Source organism: Ambystoma mexicanum, chromosome 4q (assembly GCF_040938575.1).
Source record: "Ambystoma mexicanum isolate Mex_15411 chromosome 4q, UKY_AmexF1_1, whole genome shotgun sequence".
Taxonomy (NCBI): domain Eukaryota; kingdom Metazoa; phylum Chordata; class Amphibia; order Caudata; family Ambystomatidae; genus Ambystoma; species Ambystoma mexicanum.
The window spans coordinates 725,533,894-725,554,845 of record NC_090928.1 but is presented as its reverse complement, the minus strand read 5'-3'; positions in this window follow the sequence as shown (position 1 = coordinate 725,554,845).

Below are 20,952 nucleotides of genomic sequence, written 5' to 3'. Positions count from 1 at the left end.
AGAGGTGGATCCAATGTAAAGTTATATTCTGAAGTGACTTGAAGGTTTATAACAAGACTGGCTGAGCTGTGGATTTCAGCAGTTTAAGTAAATTTGGACTGAAAGACACTAAAAAATCTAAATGTTTAAAAGAAATGAGTGACCTACTTTTGAGTGTCACATAGGTTGCAATTGTTTAAATGTCATAGTTTTGAACTTAGAATCAGCATTCTAGCTGCATATGTAAAAACATTGTCTTGACTTAAACTGGGTAACAAAAAGTGACATTTTATCTGAAACCTGGCTTAAGGAACTGAATTCTGCCTGGCAACTACCCCCATCAGGAGTGAAACTTGAGTCACAGCTGTGTTCCCAGGCCTATCTGCCTTTTGCTGGCCACACTAAGGATATGCCATCTCTCTGATAATTGAATTAAGGGGAGCCCCCACAGAATACAGGAGCTCTGAACAAAGCCCTGTCCTGACCCAGGCAGATGGTTTATTGCAGATGTCGTAAATGTAGCTTCCTCCTGGAAGTAAAGGGGAGGGGCAGGGTCTCTGAGCTTGGCAGAAACTGGAAAGACTGGTTTCTGTACCATGTGACCTGAAAAGACACACCTCTATAGCCAGAATATGGTTTTAGAAAAAGATGAATAACTCATAGTACGGACTTGTGAAAATTATTTAAATGATACCATAATTCTTGTGATTTTTCTGCCCACATTTTAAGAGGTTTTTAGAACCGGTGGCATGTTCAGGGGGGTTTTAGCGGAAAAGAGGATATTACTCAAAATGTGTGCATGTGAAAAATCTGACACTTCATCAACTAATGTCCATACTCCTTGCGCACATGTGTGTAAATTTGGGTTAATGTCCGGTATTGCAAATCAGTTAAAAAGTGCAAATATTGCCATTTCTAAATGCAAGCTCCCAGGAAGAGCAGAGTTTGAACAGGGCATACCTCCTGTAATGCATGAGGGGTGCATATGATTTTAACACAATATGTACCTCTGCAAATATGTATTTGGTTCAAATCTAGATTTGTGTGCAAGTTAACAGGAGGAGTGGACTTTCTGCAGGCTGTAAAATGACATCACTCTGACACAACTTAGCTTCCGCAATCAGGGGAGAAATGAAAGCTTGGTCAATGATAAGTGGAGAGGGGTAGGGTTTAGTGATGCTGCACAAACACCCATTTTGAAAACACATAAAAGCAGACAGACAGGACAGATAGGGACCTTCAAATCCATTTGCTGCGGGACGCTCTGCTGGAAAATCCATACTTTACCTCCATCAATCTCTAGAGAAAGCTGTGCAGAAAGATCCAGACTTCAAATCCATCAGGCCAGACCAGAGGCAGAGCAGAGCTGACCCAGATCACTGTGAAGTGCAGAGACCAGAGTCCAGTCTAAAACCTGACCAGATCCGTGGCGAGGCATATTTCAAAAATATAGTGTGAGTACCTAGAAAACTGTGCAGAACCAATCTCTTAATTAAAATAATATAATCCAATCTATTTAATCTAAGTAGAACTGCCTCCTAACTGTCACCTGTCATTTGTAAAGCTGTCACCTGTCATTTTCTAGTTGCAAGCTGCACTTGTCTTTTTGAACTTTAAAATTTCAAATCTGAAAAACGACCTTTATTTAATCGCTCATATCTCCGTGACCGTTTGTGCTAGAGACTTGCAGTAACTTTCATCTGGAAGCTGAGATCCTAGGCTTTCCTAGGACCCCAAAACGGTAGTGATAGTCCTTGTAGTTCCTCTGTAATCGCGCTCGGCGCATTCGCAAATTTAGCCGTGATTTGACATTTTACTGCGATTTGCAAATTTCTTCACGTGTAAAAATCTGCTGCTGCTTGCCTTTCAGTTGCCAAAAATTCGTTTAACCTGCTAGTTACACCCTAGATCCTTGCTAAAGTGAGCCTGGACTAATATTAACTAGATACCACCTCACCCTGAACCGCTAGAGGGAATTAAAAGCATTTTAACATATTTTTCTTCATTTCCAGCACATTTAAAAGCATTTGGGCCTGTGTTTTCAACTTCTGTAGTCTAAGTTGCTGGGGTGAACTGAATTACATTCGATTGCATTTCTGAGAACTGTGTGCTTTCCTTCCATTTCCTTGCATTGCATAAGGGGGGGGGGTGAATTGTACAAGAAAGTGATTACATTGTCTTTGCTGAAATCCTATCAAGTTATTTTCTGTACTGCATTTCATTCCACATTGCATCCATTTGAAACCATAAAAGTATTGTTGCTATCTTATCCATTTCATGTCAACTCCTTAGTGATTATCAAGAAGTGTGCTAGTGCCAGATTCTCCGTTGTTAATCTTTATCATACCAGATTAAGTGTGATATCCAATTATTAATTTATTATAAAGCGTGATATAATATATATTGTTTAAGTTATCAAATAAACCTTTAAACTTGCAAAACAGAACTACTTCTTCGCTCAGTGGGGTCAGGGGGATTCCAAGGGAGGGGTGTTATATAGGGGTAGTCATCCAGAACGCATGAACTGGACATAAAGATATATCAATAAGGGTTTTCATTCAGTATTCTAGACTAGGCGTTGACTTGGCTGTAGTGCTGAATTGAATCCTCTTACATATCGAGTCCATAGAATTACTTGTTGTTCATATGCTTAATCTTGGTAAATGTGTCTATCTTCATACATGGACATCACTAAGTTTGCAAGGCCAGGGGCATATTTTACCCCCATAGCCACTCCTCTGATCTGTTTGTAAAATTCCCCATTGAAAATCAACACGTTGTTTTGTAGGGTTAATAATAGCATCTCTTTTAGCATGCTGACAGATTGGAATTTGGATGCAGTGTCTTCCGAAAAGATGTCATCTATTGTTTCAACTGCTGTATCGTGTCTTATAGATGTGTACAATGATTTCACATCCCAGGTGGCTAATGTGTAGTCCGAATGCCATTTTATTGTTGCCAGTTTGTTAATTGCTGAGGTGGTGTCTTTCAAATAAGATTTGGTTTTGATAACCAAGGGTCTAAGTGTGTTATCAATGTACTCAGCCATGTTCACTATGGCCCAGCCTATTCCGCTTAGGATGGGTCTCCCCTCTGGTATCCTGTCTTTATGATTTTTTTGTAAGAAGTATATAGTAGGCAAGATTGGTTGTCTCATATCCAAAAAATGCTTCCCCTCATCTATCATTAACCCTTGTCTGTGCCAATTGGTTATCGCATCTCTTATTTCAGTCATTATTTCTAATTTGGGGTTAGATTTGAGTTTGATATAGCAGGAAGGTGTGTTTAAATGATTGGTTGCCATTGTTACATAGTCCTCTCGATTCATAACTACAATTTTTCCTCCTTTAACCGCAGCTTTAATAGTTAAATTTTGATCTTGTTTTAAATCCAACAGAACTTTTCTTTCCATTTTGGAGAGGTTGTCATAATTGAGTTTAAACACATTTTTATTCCTTTAACCATCCATGAGATCATTGAGGTCCTTATGACTGATTTGTTAAAAGTGTCTACAAGATTGTCTGCCATCAATTGTGGTATAAATATAGATTTAGATTTCATTTCCTGTGTCAAAAGACTGGTTTATTGTATCTGAAGTTCATGTATGGTTTTGTGAATTGGGCGTTCTCACGCATCCTGTAGTGAACAAAGGAGATGCATATTTGTCAAGTCTTTGTCGGTGTAGCTACTTTGTTCAATTTCGGGTTCCTTGGCACAAAACATTGTGACTTGTGTAGCAAAATATTTTTTTGATTTAAGTTTCCTGACGAATTTGAATAAGTCTATGTGCACATCAATTTTTTGGAAATTGGTGGAGGGAGCAAAGGAAAAACCTTTGTTCAATAGCGAAATCTCTTCTGGTTTCAAAATATGATTTGATAAGTTTAGTACTAAATCATTCACTTGTTCCTTTTTGCTGCTTCTCTCGCCCAGGCTCTTGTTAGATGTCTGAAATCTTCCAGAGCGTCTTGGTTGCCTGAATCTACCACTGCCCCGATTGCACCTCCTTCTGTGGCTTGTTGTGGTTGATTTGTCTGCTGGGGTAATAAAAAACGAACTCGTTTCTGAAAGTTAATTTTGTTCCCTTTTTTGTATCGTCTGATCTGATTTAGAAAACCTTGTCCTCCGGTTGTTTTGTCTGTTGGTTCTGTATATTCTGTATCTTTCTCTTGATCCCCTTCTGATTCTGCATCTGAACTGCCTGTTGAAGTGTTGGGAGTGCTTTCTCTTGAGACAGGTTTGGTAAATTGTCTGTATTTTTCCTGAAAGGTGTAAACTTTGTCATCTTGGTAGTCCCGGTCGTCTCAGGAGAATTTTCTCATTTTTCTTACTTTGATTTCATCCTGATAGTCTTTGAGGATTTCAAACATTTTCTGATAATTCTTCTCTTTCGTAACTTCCAGAGCCTTTGCCTCTGTGATTTCCTTTTTAATTACTTCAATTTGTTGTGTTATTCTTTTGTGTTCACGCGAAGCATGTTCTATTAGCAGTTCTAGCATGGTGTTTGAGCTCTGATTTAAGTTCTTTTCCCAAGAATCGGCCAGATCCTTATCCTCATCTTTGGTGAAAAGATTTTCCATTATTTATCCACTTCCTTTCGAGATGCTTGTTCTAGTTTACAAATTTGGATCGTACATCTTCTCTGGGTTTAGGCAGATTCGATGCAAACACATGTGCATTGCTTCCTTTGGGAGCAAATAGGTTCACAGCATCTTCTTCCCTATTTTTTAAGTAATCAGCCATTGCAATTGAATGATATGGTGGGTAAGTCCCGGTCTGTGAGCTCTTTGGTACCAGTTCCAACAATTATCTTGTTTTGAGGAACCTTTTCGGGGGTACCTTTTAGTGGAGCTCTGCGCCCTGCTGTGTTATCAGAGAATATGTATATCCAGGTCGCATCATTCTATTTTCTATTCAAACATGAGAATCGGCGTAATTCCGAACACTCGCTAAAATGTAAAGAAACGTATCAAAGCACAATGCACGCTTGAAACAAAAGCATAGAATGACAACGCTACCAGTGGGACCTAAGAATCCTTTAAAATACAATATTTAGTTTTAATCAAATGGAATTGAATTCTCGCCATAACTCTCATGAATTCACAACAAGAATACACACACATTTACACAGGACAGCAGCAGGGGCAATCAAACTCAAACAACCAATGTATTAAAACACGGCCATAATCTTTTTCTTAGGAGTAGCTGGGCTTACCCCATGACATGATATAGAAGCTGTTAAGAATATATAGTGCATCAAACAAGACTGGGTAAGCAGACAAAATAATCGGATGATGCTTGGTTTTCAATTTACTGCTGCTATGGAAATCTTCATTTACATGAGTTGAAATAAGTGAATCAACAATGTATTTAAGTTTTTCTTTCTCTATTTTTTTTCTTTTGAATACCTATAAACCTCCTGCCCTACACTGCTCCTAAAATGGCCATATTTCATGTTTTCTCTAAATGATTTTTACAATGAATGTTTGAATTGCGTTAATATGTTTTATGTTTTATATTTATTTTTATTTAAACTTACTTCAAATTTAAACAACAATGTATTGGTAACATAATTTTGATTTGGTACACACAGCCCTGATTTGAAAAAGACGGAAACACTGTCGAAACACGTGTCATCATAAAAGGGCACTTTTTTATATAAAAAACACTGAATCATCTGAAAAGAGGCTTACTGTTTTCTTTCATTGGCAAAATGGGCGCATGAGCGAACTTTAGTGTAACTAGCAAAATTCAATTTTCTAGCAAAACGGAGTAGAGGAACCAAGGTCTCCGTTGGTACCTATGCTGATGCGACCTGGATATACATATTCGCTGATAACACAACAGGGAGCAGAGCTCCACTAAAATGTATCCCCGAAAAGGTTCCTCAAAACAAGATAACATATAATAGAAGATAGAATACAAAAATATGTAATAACATTTATTAATACCCGGCGAGGGACAACAAGCTTGTGACAAGCAAGCTCATTGACCCTTGCCGGGTCATTAGCAGCCTGACAAAGCCATTGTCGTGGCACCACTTGCTGCCACGTCCTGGCTACCATGGAAAGAGAGAAGGGACTCCATGTAGTCCCTTCTCCCCATTCCCTGGTGGCCATCTTTTTTGTTTACTTTTCTTTTTCTTTTTTCAATGGCCATCATGGAAAGAGAGAAGTGACTATGCATAATCCCTTCTCCCCGGTCCGTGGCAGCCATTTAAAAAAACATGTTCAGTTGCGCAACGCTAAAGGTGTCACACAACTTTTAAAAAGTTACTGTTAGTACCCGTTCTAAAGGCGTTGGTACCAGTAGCAATAAGCCCCTCACTGGGGGGGGGGCATTATTGCATCAGGTAATGTATCAGGGCCTTCCTTAAGGCCCTCGCTTCACTCAGGTCTGTAACTATGGGCCCTGGGCATTTCCTGACACGGTAATGCCACACTGCTTTGGGGAAGCATTATAAAATACCATATCACCATTCCCTCTTATAGATATACTGGATGCAGTTAGTAAAGTGCTCTGTGCGTGGATACATATCTTTTTTTATGTTAAAATCTTGTTGAATATCACTGGAGGTCTTACATCATTTAACAGGGTACCGAAAATTATTATATATTAGTACCTGGTGAGGGACAATGAGGTTGTAACAAGCAAGCTCATTGGCCCTCGCCAGGTGGTTACCAGCCCGACAAAGCCTTTGTCGGGGCACTGCTCTTGGCCGTGTCCTGGCCACCATGGAAAGGGAGAAGGGACTACTTATAGTCCCTTCTCTCAGTTCTGTGGCTGCCATTTTTATTTTTTAGGTGCGCAATGCAGAAGGCATCACATAACTTTAAGAAAGTCACTATTAGTGCCCCAGTCTAACGGGCCGGGGTACTAATAGCAATAAGCCCCTCACCGGGGGGCATTACTGCATCAGGTAATGCCCCAGGACTCTCTGTAACTGTAACTATTGGCCCTGGGGCATTACCTAAAGCAGTAATGCCCCCCGGGTTGGGACTTATTGCTTATAGAACATCTATAATGTACCATCTAATAGAAATCAAGTTGATAGCAAAAAGTAAGCACAGCAATTGTCAGCGGTATTTCATTGCCACTAGACAGTCACACCCAAAATGCATGTGCTAAAAACCAAAATTCATTGGCCCTCATTATAACTGTGGCGGCCACGGTATGAATGGTGCTGGTAAGGCAACAGCACCTTTCATACCGGGCCGCCACATTATGAGTTGTGCTCGCGGGTGCCGCTCTGAACGCCTGGTCAGACCAGGCGTGCAGAGCGGCACCCGTGAGTAGAACTGGATAGTAACAACAGTACCGTTATGAATGGTACCGGTGCTACCATCCTCCCCATTCCCATTGAGCCCTATGGGGGCTCAAATGTGAATGGGGACGCACCGGCTCCAGGTCCCGCGAAAGGGGAATTACCAGACCCGCTGAGGTTGGAATGGCCCGGTAATTCCCCTTTCGCGGGACCCAGAGCCGGACCCTAGTTTGGGGGTAGCCATGCCGGTAGAAACGGCATGGCTACCTCCAACCTTGTAATGAGGCCCATTGTCTACAAATTTGCTTAACATTAAACATCAAAGATTTTGTTGATTAAAGGATGAACAATAGTTTATATTAGCATTATTCTTAGAATGAAAATAAAGAATTTCACCTGTAGGGATGACATTTAACCTAAAATGTAAAAGTTGCGTTCTCCAGTGAGCATTGGGACATTTTTTCAAATAACGTGGCAGTGACCCCTTGGCTTGTCAATTATATACAAACTTTTGTACAATTAATAGAATTGGATTCTATCAATTGTAGCACTCCAGTCTTTCAGAAAAAGAGCTTTTTTTTAACTTGTGACGAGTTGTTAATTAAGGCTTCAGACGTTTGTTGAATATTCACCATTATATTTTCACTTGTACATGTATAGTTCAAAATTGGGCCAAGAATCCACCTGCCATAGTTTTGTTCAGATCTCAAAAGATAGACTTTTGAGGGGGTTTCAAGAGTGAATTACAAAATGCCAAAATGTTCATAATTACATAGCCATTCAATGAATTTCAACCAAATTCATAGCAAATAGCTGCTATCGGGATACAGTTAGGGAGCAATAGTGTTTTCCAGATAATACTCTCAACCTTTTCTAAGGATGTTCCTGCACCACATGGCATATCTCATGTCCATAAAGCAGGGCTGCAATTACCTTTGCCTTATAATAATTAAGAATTATTGAGAATCTACAGTACATTTATGGATTCTCTTAATTTCTGAAACTAATGACGTCTCTTAAGCTCTTAATCTTAAAGCAATGCACTTTCTATTTGGAGTCACATCAAGGTTAAACCCCAAGTCAGTTAAAGGAGTTACCGGTAAAAACGGTGTAGCACCAATTGTCCTCCTGAAATCAGGGCTTTAGGCTGGGGCTTGCTGGAGCCGAGCCCCAGCAGGCTCAGGAATCTCATTCTGAGGTGGTGCCCTCCCAGGGCTCCCTGGTCTCCCGTAGCTGCCCTGGCCACTACATGACAAGGCTTTTTTTCTAAAGCCTGAAGCTCTTGCTCGTGTGTGAGAGCTTCAGACTTCAGACAAAAATGCCTTTCATCCATAATGGGGGCACCGCACCTGCGAGGCAACCCTTCAAGCAAGAGATGCCTGTGGGCCGGTGCCACCATTATGGAGAGAAAGGGGAGACTGCTGGGAGCAGAAGCCTTTTTTCCAAAATCCTGAAGCTCTCGCCCATTTGCGTGCGTTTCAGGCTTTTGGAAAAGAGGCCTCAGCTTCCAGTGGCCTAATTATTTCAGCATTAATGGTGATCCTGCCCCTCCCCAGCTGGCGAGGGGAAGCACCACCATTAAGGCTGAAATGGTGAGGTGCTGTGCCATGCCAGGCAACCCTTTAGAAAGTAAATGCAGTGATCAGCTTCTCTCCCCGATGGGGAGATGATGCTTATCTCTACAAAAGGCTGCCTAGCCGGGGTGCTTGCAGCCCATTGAGCCAGGGCTCATCAAGGGGGTGTGGCCAAACAAGAAGGCAGGCTACCTCAGCCTTTAGGCCAGGCCCTATTGAGGAGCCCCGCTCATTTTCCAGTGCCACTTAAGGCATTGCCTGAAACCATATGGTTGGTTAGTACTTAGGAAGAATCCTATACGTTTTGTTCTATTAGCATTGATTACTAAATAATTTCTCTAAAAATAAATGGGTAGCCGCAATAAAGTGCTGGAGACCCAATTGGGTGTGATCTAATAAAATTACGTCATCCACACATTTTAACCAATAGATCTTTAAATTGCTTAAGTGAGGAGTAACAAAAGCTGAAGGTGCAAGGCACTCCCTCATGTCAGACAGACACAAATTAAACAGCCACGGGAGTAACATGAATAGAAGCCTTGTCGCAGAACTCTAAACGTAGCAACTTCTTGTGTCAAAATTCCATGCCTATTAAATCTAATTAGAAGATCGGTATCGGCGTCAAGATATATTGGTGTAGATAGGAGTGTTTTTGAATGTTCCAGCTGTTCAATTTTTCCCATAATTGTGATCTGTTTATAGTGTCAAACGGCTTCGAGAAGTCAACGCATTCAACAAAAGTGGGTAGTGTATTTGCGGTGAAGGCTCTCTGTTATAAATTATCTATATTTATAAAAGTGAAAATGGGTGGGTCTGTAACTGGGTTTGTGGCTTGGAGAAGTGTTGTTACTTATAAAATTCCACACTGTTTCACCAATCTGCACCATATTTTGCATAGTTACGTGTTGGGACCCTCCAGACAATACTGGCTACATGACATTTGGATACCCCACCCCTTTCCCCAGATTTCAGCAAAAATCAAAATGTGTTTGTGGCTTGGCAAAGCATTGTTCCTTATTCAATTCCACACCATTTCACCAATCTGCACCAAAGTGCGCATAGTTACATGTTAGGACCCTCCGGCCATTACTGGCTACCTGACATGTGGACACCCCACCCCTTTCCCTGGATTTCAGCACACGTCAAAATTTGTTTGTGGGTGTGTGGCTTGGCGAAGCGTTGTTCCTTATAAAATTCCACACCGTTTCCCCAATGTGCACCAGATTTTGCATACCTGATAGGACCCTCCAGACATTACTGGCTACATGACATGTGGACACCCCACCCATTTCCCCGTATTTCAGCACCTTCACACGTAAAACGGTTGACTGAAATCGGCAAAACATTACTGTGGTCGTAGAAGGACCGGTCCACAACCCTAGAATGTACGGTTTCGGGGACATTTGCACCACAACAAACTGCACCACACCGGGGTGATGCGACAGGTGGGGATAAAGCACGGTAGGTCCCAATATGCAGCAGCACACCAAATGCTGCCTCCCCCAGCATCTGCTCCGGGATATGCCAGCCAGCCACTCGCACCCATTCTCAGTGCAGTTTACTTCAGAGTGCAAAACACATCAAGCGATAAGTGAATCGGAACAGCCACCTACAGGATAATGGATTTTCAACAATTGATGAGAGATTTGTCATGTCTGTCTACAGAACCCATTCACAGAGTGGGTACTTTTTGCTAGTTCATAATAAAACCATTTAAGGTAGTGCACATGGCCTTCCTGAAACCCGTTTGGAATTTCTTCAGCCGACCTGAAGATGCAGCCCATTGCTCCAACTCCTTCAAGTTTAAAGATGTGAGGATCTTACTTTCCACATCAATCAAGGCAATAGGTTGGTAATTATTTGGGTTTAGGCAGTCGCCTTTCTCATAAATAGGTACAATAGTCGATAATGTCGAGGATTTGGGCGTTGACCTAGAAGAAATTATGTCTTCGAATAAAACATAGAGAATTGCTGCCCATAACTCATGGTTATTTTTAAATACATGGGCCTCATTATGTAAGGACAGTAAGGACACTGGTGCCGGTAATCCCTTACCACACTATTCTGAGGTCTCTTAGTGGGTCCCTTCCTTAACGCCTGGTTTTACCAGGCGTTATGGATGGGACCCGTTAAGGGACTTCAGAGCTAATAACGGTACCGCAAATTGTGGTACCGTTATTAGCTCCATCCCCATTCCCATTGAGCCCTATGGGGGCTTGAATGGGAATGGGGAATGGTTCCCGGAATGGGGAATTACCGGGTCCTCCAAGGTTGGAATGACCCGGTAAGTCCCTATTTCGGGAACCCGGACCCGGGATGCGGTAAGGGGGTAGCCATGGTGCTAACAGCACCAAGGCTACTTCCTACCTCGTAATGAGGCCCATTGTTGCTTAGGCCGTTGGGACCTGGGGCTCTTGAGTTTGATCGTTTTTTAATGAGGTGTTCAACATTTTCCATATGAAAGTTTAGATCCCACCACCCCACTGAAACAGTATTTATCACCCTTACAGTAGGGAGTTTGTAAAGTGTGGAGACGGGCTTGACCCAGTGTGCTTCCAAAATAGGATTGCATTGGAAGTTCTCTTGGTTTTGATTTATTTTGTTGATTAAAGTCTAGAAATTAAGAACATTTTTTGTTGTAATAGTTTAAAGCATGAATTCCCCGTCCTTCTGCAAAAGCTTGTGGTGCTAAGCTTCATGACAGTTTTTAGATTGCTGGTGTAATCTACGTGTTTATCTCAACCATCTCTGCCCATGGTAGAATTTGTTTTTTAATTTGTCTCGAGCTTGAGCCTGTTTCTTACTTTTCACCACTGAATCATATTGTTGGCCTTTTTGTCTGTAAATATTTGATATATTTACTTTCCATGTGATATTATTAGCAATAAAGCTAGTAAAATTGTGATGCTTGGTGATGTTTGGTAAAAGTATCGTCCCATCTGCTTATTGAACGATATTTGGTTCTGTATTTCTAGTGCAATCCTATTTCTTGTTGGGCGTCCAACTAGACTAGCTAAATTCACACACACTTTATGTTCCATTTTAATTTTAAAGGTTGCTTTTAAATTGTTATGATCACTAAGGTTTGTTTCCTATACTACACATTTTCCACATGTATCAAATAAACAAGGTGATAAGAATGTATAGTCAATGCACAGTGTCTTATTACCATTTCTCCAAGTATATTTACTTGGGATATCACCGTTGACGTTTCCATTAATCATCAAATAAATGGATACATTTTTTACAATTTGTTTACTTATTAGAATTATGGATCTGAGGTGCAATTGTAGTTGAGTATTTGTGTTCCCAGACAGCTTCACAATTTGAATTAAAATCTCCTGCTGTAATAATGTTTCAATGTGACTCATCCTAAATAAACGTCAGTATAATATGAATAATTATATCCGTAAAAACATCAATAGTGAAATATGAGGGGTTCTGGTAGGTATTCAAAGTCAATATAGGATTAGTAAGGGATTCAGTCTTAATTATACTTTCTACTGCCAGAATTCCATAGTGAGAATTTGATACAATTTCACATTAAGTGAAATTAATATTTTGAATAGGCTTGATCAGACCACGCAATGGTCTGCCTCCTTTACAAGGTGTGACACGTTGTTGAGATACAGCATATCCATCAAAAACTATTGGCATTTGTAACCAGATTTCTGTAAATGTTTGTATAATGTGATTGCTAATTACCTGACATAACACCTTATTTTTGAAGAAGTTAGCAAAACCTCTCAAATTCACGAATACAGTGTAAATGTACTCCAACAGTCATGATTGTTAAAGAAATGTTCTTTTGTCACCCAATCTACTGAACTCCTTTGATAAAGTTTGAGCCAGCCAAATCCAGTCCTTTTGGTTCTGTACGCTGATATGGGGGCATTTACTAATTTGACAGATCGTCTTGCTAAGGAACCTTCATAACAGCACATTTTTAAAAGTTTGACGTATCCCTCCCTACTTGATTTTTTTTGATTTGTAAAAAATGAGGAGAGCTCATGGCCCATTTGTCTAAGTGATTCCATTTCATCCATTAGCATTTTGCTAATCACCTTTGATGGTATTTTTAATATAACTATTATAACTATTATAACTATGCAGATTTTCACTTAAAAAGGTGAAGAGGGCATATCATTTGGCAGATAATCAAAAAATGATCGGGCTTATATGTAAGCGTAAACCCAAAGATATTTGGTCCATACTTCACTCGCATGGTAAATCTGATGACACTCATTTTGAGTCTTCAATTACGGGTGAGGTGTGGAGTGCATATATTAGAGGCAGATATGCTCTACCAATAGGTTTTCTACCTGTTGATATTAATTCTCTAGTTACCACGATTCCCAGGGAATGCATTTGGCATTTGGAGCATGTGAGATTGGCCATTAAGAAGTTAACCTATTCGAAGGCTGCAGGGTCCGATGGGCTTCTGCCATGTCTATTCAAAGACGATCCGTACTTTTGGGCTAAATTGCTCAAACCAAGTTTTGATTTGATATTTGTAAATAGAACGATTCCTCCATCATGGCTTACAGCAATTATCGTTCCTATCCACAAAAAAGGGCCTACTGATGAACCAGGTAACTTTCGCCCAATCTCATTGATTGATGTGCCTGCCAAGGTATTTGCCACAATTCAATTAAGGGAACTGGAGAACTGTGTAGCAGATTATCATCTTTTATCAAGATTCAAGGTGGGATTCTGGAAGGCGATGGGGACGATGCTTAATGCCACAATTCTTGCCCATCTGTTGGAAACTTCACATCGTACTTCTTCAGGGGCAAAATACATGGCATTACTAGATCTGTCTAAACCCTGTGATAGTGTTATAATGGCTCGGCTGTGGAGTAAGCTTATTGGATATGGAATACCAGAACATCTAGTGGGGCTAACAGTGCTACTCCACAATAAAACGTCTTACATGGTTTGGATACATCGTGATGGTTCTACCACAGAGGCAATTGACACAGAAATAGGAGTGAAGCAGAGCTGTCAGTTGGCAACTATACTCTTCAACCTATATGTTTGTGACATTGATAAAATATGTGAAAATGTGGGTATATTTCCGGTCAAGCTAGGAGATGCCAGAATTAATTGGTTGGCATTTGCAGATGACATTATTCTGTTTGATCGGACGCCATATGCTCTACAAAGGAAATTGAATTTGATTTCTGCATTTGCTAAAATAAACAATCTTGCAATTAACCCTAGTAAATCGAATATAATAGTATTTTCAAACAGAAAGAACGTTTGCAGATTTACTTGGAAAATGAATGAAGTTGTAATTCAAAGTGTATTGGCAGCTAGGTATCTGGGATACAATCTGTGTGACTCCAACTCCCAGGCTATGTGGAGTAGTACGGTAAATAGAAAAGTAATACATCTCATCTGTCAGATGAAAATTATTTACCAAAAGTATTCAAATTTCTCTCTCTTACCAACTATTGAGTTTTATATGCTAAAGGTTGAACCAATCATTTTGCTCAGACTTGATTTATGTATACTTGATCTAACAAATGTTTTAAACAAGCTTCAAGGAAAAATTTGGAAAGCTGTTTTGGGCTTTCCAAAATCACTGCCAAATTCATTGATTCTATACAAACATGGCCTGAACTCCCTTTCGGCTACATTTTTTTGGAGAATGTTGACGAATTATGGTAAAATGTTGTACCCACCCCCCCACCCCGAATTTGTTCTATGAGGACTTTGGCAGAATGGTGATGAATGAATATCCGGTGTCAATTAATAGATACGTCAAGAAGATGCAAGCAATGTTACAGCTAATAGCTATATAGCTAATAGCATTGGAGCAAAAAGAATTATATGAGCATCCTGGTGTGCTAAAAAGAACATTCTTTCAGATGGATTGGGCTAACATAATCGATCAAAACGCTAAATATAAATCATATGGTGATCATTCATGCTTTACTCATAAAAAACATCCATGGTTCCAATACCTGGTAATTTTTCCATGCGAGAGAACAAGGAGTTTGTATTTGAGATTCATGCTTAACCTTTTCCACACAAACGAAAAGATGAAATATTGGGCTAAGAATAAAAAAGCGGTTGATAATAATGGCTGTAGATTCTGTGAAGAAAATGAAAGCAATGAGTCATTGAAACATTTGGTGATACATTGCTGTTATTTTGAAAATTTGCAGAGAGTCCATATGGGGACGTTTTTTGATGTTGATCTGGTATTATCAAGAGACTTGCTCTTTTCCCAGTGTATGTGGGGCACAAGACAGACGCTGATACTGCCACTAACACGATTCCTAACAATTATTCAGGCAAATGTAACTGAAATGCAAGCCAAATACAAATAAATAAATAAATGTAAAAGAAATAACCATATCAGTTCTAATAGACACAATGAAATAGACTAGATCAATATTGATAGAAGTTATGAGATGAAGACATGGAACTTTGTGAAAATGGTTTAAGACATTAGAGCTATTTCGTACAATATTTTTGATTGGCTGTACAATGAATTCTAATAAAAGTTGTTTCATTGTTTGATTTGATGTATACGTCATAGAATTGGATTGAAGATTTTGGTTTATGTTGGGCTTTTTAGAGACAACAGTGGAGAGTGAATTTGTAAATCTCACAAAATGTGTAGGATCTTGAGGATTGCATAGATCAAGTAAATCTTCAATTTGACATTCCACTGAACATATTGCTTTAGCGTCCTTCCTTTGCTTGATTAAGGGAGAAACCTGATGGTGTGATGAATGGTCCAATGATAGTTCAGTTTGATCTGTTCGGCCGGTTGACTGGTCCCTGGACTCCAAATCCTGCAGATTATGCCTGCTTTGTTTATTTCAGTTTTAAGGATCTTTTTTGCTGGGCAACTTATTTTTATAATTGTTCTTTTATAACACGTTTAATACAAGAGATTGGTTTACAAGCGCAGAATCAGGATTCAGACCTGTGTTGCGCTGCATTGTCTTGCTTCCAAGACAAACGTGCTACCCCTGAGCTATCCCCCTCACCTATCAAATTGAGAGTGGCAACTTTTCCATCTGCATTACTCTAAGCCCCGTCCTGCTTCTCCAACCTAGTTGCCTCTTTCAGTAAGATGTAGATTTTTCAGAAATGTTCTTAAGTTCTGTATGTTACAGGCTGGTTTCTTCAGGTTCTGGAGTTTTTGGGGGGATTCTTTTTATGGTGAAGGAGCTATCTTCTATTGACAGAGATAGCATTACCCCAGCTTGTTTGGCACTGTTATCTCTGGGCTTTAGTTTGGCTTTTATGGGTTTCTTAGGTAGTTGCAAATGGGTCTTGTCACTTAGGGTTTCTTCCAGTGATTCCAATTTAATTTTTTATTTCACTCATCACCATAATATGAGACTTCAATTAAGACTTGGCGTTTTCGTATAGGTTGAAAAAGGAGCTTAGGACCATAATTGTTGAGATAGATAGAGCTGTGAGCTTTACATTATATTCTAAATTGCGTAGAGTTTGGTGGAAGCGAGATGGAGAGGCAGAGCTTTCTGTTGATAATCAGTGATCTTATAGCAAGGATTGATGTTCTGTCAGAAAAGATGGAGAATCGTCTGATAAAATGTCAAAGTGTCTCAACAGGCTCGCTTCTTTGTTTGTAGATACTGTAAGGAACTCATGGTGGCAACAGTAAAGATAGACACAAGTAAACCTAAATTTAGGATGGGAGCCAGCTACGACCATCAAATCATAATAAGGCAGTCCTATTGGCGTCTTGTCAAATAAAAGGGATATACTAAAAAAAAACTGTTGTCAATCCTTACAACTAAATAGTCAGGATGTTATAGCCAGAGCGTCTCCCTTCCCCACATTTTGAGCATGGGACAAGACAGGACTCCTGAGAACAGCACACTCTTGAGCTTTCCCAGCACAAGATTACAGTTCCGTTCTCAGTTATCAGGACCTTTGGTGGTTAAGTCTCTTTTCTATTAAAATAAAGTATTTGGCCGCCGAGGACCTGATGTGTTCAAAATAACAAACAAAAGGTTCCTTGATTTATGTGTGTTGGGTGATGACTTTTCACCCCTGGATCCCCCTCTTCTGGGCTCAGATCCACAAAGGTTTCTAGCGACATAAGGACCTTCTGTGGTTACATTTCTTGCTTCCGAGGGCCTGATATGTTCAAAATAACAAAAAGAAGATCCTTTCTAATCTCACTAAGGGTGATTATTCTTCACCCCTGGGTCCCCCTCTTCCGGGCTCAGACCCCTCTTGAATGTCAGCCTCCCTCCGTTGGGTTCACTATGGCTTGTATTCAAAGAAATTTCATCTGTTATATTCATGTGTTGTTGGTTGATGGCTTTTCACCACTGGTTCCCCCTCTTCCAGGCTCAGACCCTTCTCGACTGTTTGCCTCCCTCTGTTGGGTTACCACTGGCGTTCATTCCCAAGTCTTAATGTCTTTTTAAACAATCCACTGTGGACATCCCTCCGTCAGGTTCACTCTTGTCAACACAATGTTCATTGGACATCATGCTTCTCCCCTTTTGTCGGCATCCCTCCATCGGGTTCACTCTTTCCAATCACACAGTTCCTTCTCCTTTCTCACTATGTGGAATTCATCTCTCTTAGCTTTTCAATTTTGTGCTGGTAAAAGACTTTCGACTGTACAGGGGGCTTCCCCGAGGACCCTTCATCCAGGTGATCGTCCGGCACTGGGCCACCCCCAGGAACTGGATCCAATAGTGATGGCCGTGTCCTAGCCCCTGGATGACAGATCCCCAGGGACTAGTAAGTGGTCCCTGCGGACCACTTACTAGTCAACACTAGTCAACACTAGTCAACACTAGTTACAACACCTGGTCAATTACAGGATCTTTCGAGATTTCAGTAGTTAGCTCCTAATCTAGCAAGGGCCCATTGTTACAAAAATCTAATTCACCCACCTGTACCATTTTATATTTTTGAAAGTTATGAACAGTTTTTTTAGACTTACGCACCTCAGTATTCATGCCAGCAGTAGGGTAAATCTCTGTATTTGTTGTGTGCAGAGGAGCCTTTTTTACTGTTTTGCTGGGACAAGAGTTGCTAGTCTTAATGGGGCCCCTAGGGAAACCTTGCTTATGGAAACAAGGCCCAATCACCACACATGAACTGATACGCCAGACACAAGGTTCAATTACCAAAATCTAGGGTTTATTGCAAAGCAAATAGTCTCAGTCGCCCGACTGGGTCTCACGTCCCGCAACGTGTGCCATCCAGACATCATGGGACGCAAGAGAGTGAGCATTTTACATCAGTTACATATATACAAAATGATCATCTTATTATCAGTAGTGACACATTCAAAACCGCCCACAATGTATCTTTCTTTGCAATGGTTCGATGATTGAAAAATATGACACCCTTCAGACATTTATTCAGCAACAGTTGCAATTTGCAAAGATGAAGACACCATTCTTTGTTTTAGCTAACATAATGCTCTTGTTCTTACAAGCAAGCTCCGTTCAGGGGAGAGACACATTCCAGGCCTCACTATCTTCAAGTTTCTATTCGTGGGCTAGAGGTCAGCTCGATCTACAGGGGCTCAGTGAAGGAGGGCCGCAGAAGAGAGCACAATTCAGCCTTTAACTGTTAATTTCTACAGTTTCTGCAGCTCCAGCGAGACTAGCTGGCACCTCCGTAGTGATTAAATGCCTTCTGCTTACTTCCAAGGACTTGTGAGGGAGAGAACCGGGACATTGCTGTCTGGGCTAGTTTTTCAACATGCAACTTGTGGTCTTGCTCTGTGCATGAGCATAACAAAATAGAATTCACTTACAGCAAAGCAGTTTAAACAGAAAAGCAAGAAAAGCAAAAATTACCAAAATGGCGAATTCTATTCCATTCAAAATGGACACTCTATGGTTATGCTGATGATTCTATACTGGCGATGCTAGATATATGATGCGGTTGGTTTTAGGCCAACATAATATAACGTTTATGCTATGGAAGGGCATTTTTCTAGACTCACAAACCCTCCTCTTGGCCGTAAGCCAAACGCATCAACCAAACATTGTGTCTTCCTCTGACCATGTATCTGATTCTGAACTCTGCATACTGCTATAATCGTCATCATTATCCTCAACATTAATTGACATGAATTCTTTCACTGTTTTCATTTCATGATTTGTATTTGAATTCAGTCTGGGAATTCTTTTCTGTGTCACCATGTGTATGCATTCATCACTTACTTCAGTGCAAATTATTGGTAGACAGTGTATGCAACAACGCCATGTTAAGAAAACTCTGAGCACTGCTGCTAGAATTGCAACCAATTTCCATCCCCATGAGCGTAATAATTCCCAAAACCAGGAGCTTATGTCTAATTCTCAACTACCTTCTGGAGGATGGAGTTCAGTGCTCAGGACGTGTAATTTTTTTATCGCTTCAAAAATCATAGGGGAGGAGTCACTTACAAATACGCAACATGATGACCCCACGATTTTACAAACTCCTCCACGATCAGCCAAAATTATGTCGAGAGCCATCCTATTTTGAAGTGTCACTAGTCTGATTGATTTTTCCTCTAGAGTCATATTATACAATGTATCCATTGTTCCATTTATTGTTTTCTCTAAAGTCCTGGACAGTTGTCTTATGTTTTATGAATTTATTGCATGACCCCAAAATGGTATGAATGATTTTGCTATATCTTCTGCAATTAATCCTCCTTTCTCATCTCGCCGTGGCCTTGATCTAGATAATTTAGCTATGTCTGATGTTTTTGAAAGAAATACCCCCGGAAATAGAATCCCTAAGTAACAAGTACCTCCCCATTTTCTCGGCAACCAGTGATAAGCTTCTTCCCCACATATTAAATAGACAGGATCACCTACATATACTGGTTCTTCCTCTCTCTCAAGGATTGCAATGTTCATACACCTGGTGAATGTTCCTACTGAATAGGAGCCTTTTTTACTCAAGCAAAATGGAACAGTGCGAGGACTGTAATTTATTGTATAGGAGGGGGGCACTGTATCTTTATTCCCTTCTGGGTTCATGTGAAACGTGATTACAGATGATTTATATGGCACATATAATCTATCTTGTTGCATTACTACTGGTGTTATCGGTCTTGCTTTGCAAAATATAGAGCAACCTACAGGTTTCATTACTACTTCTTCAAATTCGTCCATGTTTGTCCTATCTAATTGACCCGTTTCACTCTTATTCCATTTCCCATAATATAGTGCACTTAGGGACGCGTAACATGCAGAGCTTAATGGCAATGGCTGCACATACCAACCTATTCCCTTCCCACCATGTTGTGGTATATGGGTACACACCCACAATTATTTTTTCTCAGATTTGCATGTGTCATATTCATTATCAGAAGTAACGTGTTATTCCCATAACCTTCCTTGTGCCTTTCCTCCATCGGGGACAGAGTATAGGAAATTACATGGACCGGACTTTCAGTGATAGAAATATTTCTAATAGGTAAAAACACTGCCAAGGGATGTATCTCTTTCAAATACCATAATACCAGGACTATTGCTATCGGTGCTAATATACTCATAACGCACATGATTATAGTGATGGTTAGCATACACCTTTTACGGCAATTATTTTTTGGCAATTTTACAGTCTCTATATTCACTACATTATCAGCACTGGTGCAGGAGGGGGCAGAAGCTGGTACAGGCATTTTCTTAATTCTTCTTCTCCAACAATGTTCGTCGTGAATACCTCTCACCGCTGCACTCGTTAAAATACCAGTAAGTTCGGAAATGTTAACAAAGTGTTTAAGCCAGTTCTTGGCAGCCTGGATTGCTAAACGTTGGGCAAGATTATCGTGCTTCTGCACATTGCTCAAAGGACTCCGGAGCAATCATCAATTGCCTTTGTACCATATGAGCCCCGCTTGTCCGTACGGGGTGATCAACACATGGATTTTGTTTCCAAAGATAGCACTGGGGAGCCGCGTTCCAGAGCGGTCAGATTTGCACAACCCCCACGCCTCTCTCCCCTAGGCCTCCAGTTCCCACTTCATCTGTGATGGGAAATAGAGGCAACAAAGAAAATGAAACAAATATCTGATCACTTCCGATTTAGGTTGTACCTCATTGTTCTAGGTACTGAGTGAACATCAAATAGTGCTTGTGCACTTCTGGATTCAGGCTCAAAGCCAGCATG